Source organism: Heteronotia binoei, unplaced genomic scaffold (assembly GCF_032191835.1).
Source record: "Heteronotia binoei isolate CCM8104 ecotype False Entrance Well unplaced genomic scaffold, APGP_CSIRO_Hbin_v1 ptg000366l, whole genome shotgun sequence".
Classification (NCBI taxonomy): Eukaryota; Metazoa; Chordata; class Lepidosauria; order Squamata; family Gekkonidae; genus Heteronotia; species Heteronotia binoei.
The window spans coordinates 157,774-165,878 of NW_026800023.1; positions in this window are offsets into that span (position 1 = coordinate 157,774).

Below are 8,105 nucleotides of genomic sequence, written 5' to 3' on the forward strand. Positions count from 1 at the left end.
ACTGCTGTAGCCATGCAGAGTCAAAACCCGGCTGTGGTGGTTAAAGGGCTATGAGGGAACAAGTTGAAACTGAATGCTGTCAAGGTGGGGGGAGACTGAGGTCTTTGAGGGTATTGTGCTTCCCAAGTTTGATGGGGTGCAGCTCACTCTTGATGGCTCAGTTCGTACTAGAGAGGCTATACTTAGCGGTAATCACTCTGTGGCTTGTGAAGAACCATATTCCCATTGGCCATCATAAGAACATAAGGAAAGCCATGATGGATCAGGCCAATGGCCCATCCAGTCAAATACTCTCTCTGACCAATTTCACACTAGGCCTTTATTCCTGGTTTAGCCCTGTCCCCAAGCTAAAACCATAAAACCGCAGAGTCATAGAGCTGGTTCCTCTGACTCTAGCGTAGAATATCAGTTTGGGGACAAGGCTAAACCAGGATTAAAGATTTAGTGTGGAACTGGTCTCTGTGTCACACAGTGGCTTTACACCAGGTGCCATCAGGAGGTCCAACTGCAGGGCCAGACTCCAGAAGCCCTCCCACTGGGCCTCCACCCCCAAGCACCAAGAATACAGAGCATCACTACCCCAGACAGAGAGTTCCATCTGTACCTTGTGGTTAATGGTCATTCATGGACCTTTGCTCCATGTGTTTCTCTATGATGGTCACTAATGGACCTCTGCTCCATGTGTTTCTCTATGATGGTCACTAATGGACCTCTGCTCCATGTGTTTCTCTATGATGGTCACTAATGGACCTCTGCTCCATGTGTTTCTCTTTGATGGTCACTAATGGACCTCTGCTCCATGTGTTTCTCTTTGATGGTCACTAATGGACCTCTGCTCCATGTGTTTCTCTATGATGGTCACTAATGGACCTCTGCTCCATGTGTTTCTCTATGATGGTCACTAATGGACTTCTGCTCCATGTTTTTCTCTATGATGGTCACTAATGGACCTCTGCTCCATGTGTTTCTCTATGATGGTCACTAATGGACCTCTGCTCCATGTGTTTCTCTATGATGGTCACTAATGGACCTCTGCTCCATGTGTTTCTCTATGATGGTCACTAATGGACCTCTGCTCCATGTGTTTCTCTATGATGGTCACTAATGGACCTCTGCTCCATGTGTTTCTCTATGATGGTCACTAATGGACCTCTGCTCCATGTGTTTCTCTATGATGGTCACTAATGGACCTCTGCTCCATGTGTTTCTCTTGATGGTCACTAATGGACCTCTGCTCCATGTGTTTCTCTATGATGGTCACTAATGGACCTCTGCTCCATGTGTTTCTCTATGATGGTCACTAATGGACCTCTGCTCCATGTGTTTCTCTTTGATGGTCACTAATGGACCTCTGCTCCATGTGTTTCTCTATGATGGTCACTAATGGACCTCTGCTCCATGTGTTTCTCTATGATGGTCACTAATGGACCTCTGCTCCATGTGTTTCTCTATGATGGTCACTAATGGACCTCTGCTCCATGTGTTTCTCTATGATGGTCACTAATGGACCTCTGCTCCATGTGTTTCTCTTTGATGGTCACTAATGGACCTCTGCTCCATGTGTTTCTCTATGATGGTCACTAATGGACCTCTGCTCCATGTGTTTCTCTATGATGGTCACTAATGGACCTCTGCTCCATGTGTTTCTCTATGATGGTCACTAATGGACCTCTGCTCCATGTGTTTCTCTATGATGGAAAAGGAGGGAATCTTATTTCACCTTCCTGATTCTTTCTTGGAGATTCAAGGAGTGGCTGGGAAGGACAATGGGGATTGGGGGAATTTCTGTCCCACAAGATTTGCTTGCCAACTTCATAGATACCAGTCTATTTCTACAGGATCCACGAAGACAGCCACAATTAATTCTATTTCTGGCAAAGGTGTGGGAGACAGATACAAGGCAGGATGCTCAGCTCAGCAACAGTGTTGAAGGCCATTATCAGGATATTTCTTTTTCCCCCAGCAGGTACCAAAGAACCACAGCCAGGGAGCAGCAGCTGCCTCCTGAGGCCTGGTGTCTTACCAGCACAGGCTGGAGAAACAAGATGGATGCCGAGGGACAGGAGGGTGTAGCGTGACCTGCTCAGAAGTACATTAAAGATCTGCGTGTTAATCTGGGTTGTTGATCACCCTGGTGGGTCAAGATAGCAATCAGCTGAGCTTCCCAGAGCCACAAGTTTTGCTGATGAAAAGAGCTTACATAGGCACTGTGAACAACACACCACAAAAAAGAATAAAATTGAATGATAAGAGAAGGCACCGTCAGCTCCTTGCCTCTCATCATTTATCAAGCCTTTAGCCTTATCAAGGATTTATACTGTATTAGTAATAGCACCTCAGCAAACCATTTCAACCTCATGGCCCTATGAACTTTTCTCCACAAAACCCTTCCAGAAAAAAGAGAAGATACTGGATTTATATCCCACCCTCCACTCTGAGTCTCAGAGCGGCTCACAATCTCCTTTATCTTCCTCCGCCACAACAGACACCCTGTGAGGTGGGTGGGGCTGAGAGGGCTCTCCCAGCAGCTGCCCTTTCAAGGACAACCTCTGCCAGAGCTATGGCTGACCCAAGGCCGTTCCAGCAGCTGCATGTGGAGGAGTTGGGAATCAAACCCAGTTCTCCCATATAAGAGTCCACACATTTAACCACTACACCAAACTGGCTGGGTTGGGGTTGAGGTTTTGGTGCTCCCCTCAGAAAGTGGGACTGTGACACCCTCCCAACACCCCCGAAGAGCTCTGCCCAAATGTCTATCTGTTGGTGGCTACAGGATGTTAGCTGCCACCCCTTCCTGAGTCCCAGCTGTTTCTCCCGATTTCTAGACCTCCCCACACCTCCTGGAATGAGACTTCTTATATTTTAACTAAGTGATGCAAGAATTAGAGGAGTTCAGGGGCTTCCCCACCCCCGAGACTGACTTGGGGAGACCTAGGTTCAAATGTCACTTTAGTCAGGAAGCTTGAAGGTCTCTCAGCCTAACCTACCTCACAGGGTTGTTGTGAGGATAAAATAGGGTATCACATAATATATGAAAAAGGATAATCGCACGGAGCATCTGTCTTCTCTCTGGCATTAGGACAGCTGAATCAGTTATTGACAGAGGTTTCAGCACAGCTACTTTCAATATATATATAGGGAAGGAGTTGGGGTTTTTGTAAAGACATTCAACAAAATTATTTGGGGATTATCACTGCTTCATGCTTGCAGCCAAAGCATGGGACCCCATCACAATGGGCCATTGCGAATGGCATGCTTCAGGCAGGCTGGTTGGTATGGTGCCCACACTGGAGGGGGCATGATTCTGACCCAGATCAGCATCTGTTAGTACATCCCAGCTGAACCCATTGGCTTGGATGTCCTGTTTTTATTTGGGGCATACGCAGAAAAAGCATTGATGCCAAACAAGTCCAGGATTCCAGTGCCGAATTTATTGATAGCTGCTAGAATATTGATCACTCCATTGCGGAAGAAAGCAAAACTAACAGTTGAGATTGGTCAAAAAAAGTTTGGTATGTCATGTTATCTATAACTATGGGAGGGGGCGTGTACACACAATGGACTTCTGTTCCAAAGAAATATTCCCCAAGCACTTCAGGGCTTCTCTTCAAATACGTCCATGTGGATGTATTTGGAGGAAGCTGAGACACTGCAGTGTGATCAGGGTTGAAGCAGGCTAAGAATCAGCTTTCAGAGTGGGAGAAGGAGACTGCAGGCTGGAGCTCTCCAGAAGTTCATAGAAGTATGCTTGAAGGGATGATGGGAGAGTTCAAGAGGCAGAGGGCATGTGGAGACTGGCTCCTTACAGGTGACCTTTCCTTGGTGTGCCCCACAGTCTTCTCAGTTCCGTCCTTTCCACTGTCATCTCCCAAGAGCAAATGGTTTGCCAAGCAAAACCCTACCTTTAAAAATGGGGACCTAAGACAGTTGGATGATTTAGGAGTCTGATAACGATCTTTTTCTTAGCAGCTCTCATGAGAGGGAAGGAGGACTTTCACAGCCCTTCAGCAATGCCTATAAGACCTTAACCTGATACATGAAGGAGTTGCAGCATTTTCTTCTCCTTCCACAAGCACCACAACCCCAAGTTCTTAACCTTCCCCATGACCACTGTACCCATTAACCTTTAACCACCTTTAAGGTCCCCAGTTCCCTTCCTTCCACTCTTCCTCATTCAATTCTCTTGGCCATCTAAGCCAGTCTGTTGCTCCTTCCATTGGTCCCCAGGAGGAGCCAATGGAGTTAGAGGCCAACAGTTGACCCTTGACCTCCCTCTTCCCCCACCTGCCATCCTGCAGAGACTGGTCCCTGACTGTGACCCAGAGGCTGCTGGGTCCTCCTTCCTCTGATGTCACAATGTCCAGCATCACAAAGCTCCAGGGAGACAGAGACGTAGACACAGGCTTAAGACTTGGCAGTTGGATTCAAAGCAAAGGCTGAAAGCAGCTGGATTCAGAAGAGGTTGAAAGCAGCTGGATTCAAAGGCGAGGCTGAAAACTGAGAGGTCCATCGTAGGGCTACTGGTAAATCATCCTGAAGGCCAGTGGCGAATTTTAAAGAGGAAGTTGGTGAGGGAAGGATGGCTGGTAGGAAGCAGGAGATGAGTTAAAGCCAGTTTTATTGAAGACTGCCTTTGACAGGCTTAGTTTTGAATGACTGTCAGTCCCAAGTGGAGTTTTTCATGGTGACTGAATGGGTTTTTCTAATGGTTGTTTTCTTCCTATTCTTTCAAAGGTTCCAGAAACTGCAAGATCGGCAAAGGGTGCATGGAAGAGGCAGCAAACTGGGGTCTCCCACTCCCCTCCCCTTACCCTACTTCACTCGCTCTATTTCAGTCTCTGTCTAACTCCACTGTCTCTGTTTCCCCCCTTTCGACCACCACCACTGTCCTTTAACCCATAATAACTCCCACCATCGACCCTGTGTGCTGTTTCCTCTCTCCCACCCCTTTGGGTGTAGTTTGGTGTAGTGGTTAAGTGCGCGGATTCTTATCTGGGAGAACCGGGTTTGATTCCCCGCTCCTCCACTTGCACCTGCTGGAATGGCCTTGGGTTAGCCATAGCTCTGGCAGAGGTTGTCCTTGAAAGGGCAGCTGCTGTGAGAGCCCTCTCCAGCCCCATCCACCTCACAGGGTGTCTGTTGTGGGGGAGGAAGGTAGAGGAGATTGTGAGCCACTCTGAGACTCTTCGGAGTGAAGGGCGGGATATAAATCCAATATCTTCTTCATCTTCTTCTTACTGCTCTTCTTTCCCTTTCCTCCTCTACCTCGACCATCTCTTCCCCAGCCTGGCCGTCACCATCCTCTCTGCCCTTTCCTCCTCCACTCCCACAAATTTACCTGCCCCTGTCCTTGCTGGCCCTGCTTCCCTTCCCTCCACAAGTCACGCTGTTCCCTATTCTAGTCCCTCCACCACCCCAACCAATAGCTGAGGCAGTAGAGGGAATGGAATAGGGAGTGGTTGGGGTTGGTCGGGGAAGGGGAAACAGGGACCTGCCAGCTACAGCTCTCCCTTTCCACTATTTTCCCAAGAGGAACTAATGGAAAGGGAGGCCTCTGGCTGACCCCATTCTCCATCTCTCCCGCCCTCGGCAAGTACTCCACAGGGGCTGCCCTGTGGTGGCCCTTTGCTGGAGAAAACTTCCACTGGGGTTAATGATGTGAGCACTTTCCTTTTGTCCTGTGTTCAGCTCAGTCTCAAAAGCGAATTTGCATAGCGTTGCCATGGTCTCTCTCTCTCTCGGCTTGGCTTCGCAAACGAAGATTTAAGAAGGGTGCAATAGTCCACGTTTGCTGCAGGCTCGCTGGTGGCTGACAAGACCAATGTGGGACAGGCAGGTCCGGCCACAGCGGCTGCAGGGAAAAGTCTGATTTAGGGTTGGTCCTGTAGCAGTGCGATTCTTCCTCAATCTCCTTTTGTCCTCAAGACCAGCTATGCGTGTGTTCTCAAAGGAAGAGACAGCCTGGTGGATGGTGTGCCTCCATGCTTTGCGATCTGAGGCTAGGTCAGACCACTGGTGATGGTTGATGTGACAGGTGCTAAGGGATTTCTTCAAGGAGTCCTTGTACCTCTTCTTTGGTGCCCCTCTATTTCGATGGCCGGTGGAGAGTTCGCCATACAGGGCAATCTTGGGAAGGCGGTGGTTTTCCATCCTAGAAATATGCCCTGCCCAGCGCAGCTGCGTCTTCAACAGCAGTGCCTCGATGCTGGTAACCTCTGCCCGCTTGAGGACTTCAGTGTTGGTCACAAAGTCACTCCAGTGGATGTTGAGGATGGTGCGAAGGCAGCGCTGATGAAAGCGCTCAAGGAGTCGCAGGTGATGACGGTATAAAACCCACGATTCGGAGCCATAGATGAGGGTTGTCATCACAACCGCTTTGTAAACATTGATCTTTGTGCCTTTTTTCAGATGCTTGTTGCTCCACACTCTTTTGTGCAGTCGGCCAAATGCACGGTTTGCCTTTGCCAGCCTGTTGTCAATCTCCTTGTCGATCTTGGCATCTGAGGAGATGATGCACCCCAGGTAGCTGAACTGCTGGACTGTCTTCAGAACTGATTCACCCACAGTGATGCAGGGAGGGTGATAATCTTCCTGGGGTGCAGGCTGGTGGAGAACTTCTGTCTTCTTCAGACTAACCTCTAGGCCGAATAGCTTGGCAGCCTCTGCAAAGCAGGACGTCATATGCTGCAGAGCTGATACCGAGTGGGAGACGAGTGCAGCATCATCAGCAAACAGTAGCTCTCGGATGAGTTTTTCCATTGTCTTGGAGTGTGCCTTTAGTCGCCTCAGGTTGAACAGGCTGCCATCGGTGCGATAGCGGATGTAGACACCATCGTCCTCATCTAGATCTACTGCGGCTCTTTGAAGCATCATGCTAAAGAAGATCGTAAAGAGAGTTGGCGCGAGAACGCAGCCTTGCTTTACACCTGTGCCTATTGGGAAGGGCTCCGAGAGGTCGTTGCAGTGTCTGACTTGGCCTCGCTGGTCTTCGTGTAGCTGGATGATCATGCTGAGGAATCTTGGGGGACATCCTAAACGTTCCAAGATTTGCCACAGGCCTTTCCTGCTAACGGTATCGAAAGCTTTGGTAAGGTCGACAAAAGTCACATACAGACCCTTGTTCTGTTCCCTGCATTTCTCTTGGAGCTGCCTGAGAACAAATACCATGTCGGTGGTGCTCCTGTTAGCTCTGAAGCCGCACTGGCTCTCTGGGAGGAGTTCTTCTGCAATGGTGGGCACCAGTCTGTTCAGGAGTATTCTGGCAAGGATTTTGCCTGCGATGGAGAGCAGGGTTATCCCCCGGTAGTTGGAGCAGTCTGACTTTTCCCCTTTGTTCTTGTATAGGGTGATGATGATTGCATCGCGAAAGTCCTGTGGTAATTTGCCTTGTTCCCAGCAGGTGACAAGTACTTTGTGAAGTGAGCTATGTAGTACTGTGCCCCCATGCTTCCAGATCTCTGGTGGAATTCCATCAACTCCTGCTGCCTTGCCACTTTTCAGTTGCTTGATGGCTTTAACAGTCTCTTCTAGGGTGGGGATCTCATCCAACTCTGTTTTCACCGGTTGAAGTGGGGTGAGGTGGATTGCTGAATCTTGAACTACGCGGTTGGCACTGAAGAGAACCTGAAAATACTCCGACCACCGGTTCAGTATGGATGCCTTGTCTGTGAGGAGCACTTGGCCGTCTGCACTATGCAAGGGACTCTGAGCCTGATATGATGGACCATATACTGCCTTCAGGGCTTCGTAGAACCCTCTTAAATCACCAGTGTCTGCACACAGCTGGGTTCTCTCTGCAAGCTTGGTCCACCACTCGTTCTGAATGTCTCGAAGCTTGCGCTGGAGGTTGCTACATGCAGCGCGAAAGGTTGCTTTTTTCCCAGGACAGGAGGGCTGAGCAAGATGTGCTTGGTAGGCAGATCTCTTTTTTGCCAGTAATTCTTGGATCTCTTGATTGTTCTCATCAAACCAGCCCTTGTTCTTCCTTGTGGAGAACCCGAGGACTTCTTCAGAGATCTGCAGGACGGTAGTTTTTAGGTGTTCCCAGAGTGCTTCTGGAGAAGGGTCTGTGGGGCAACTGAGGTCCTCAATTCTTGACTGGAGTT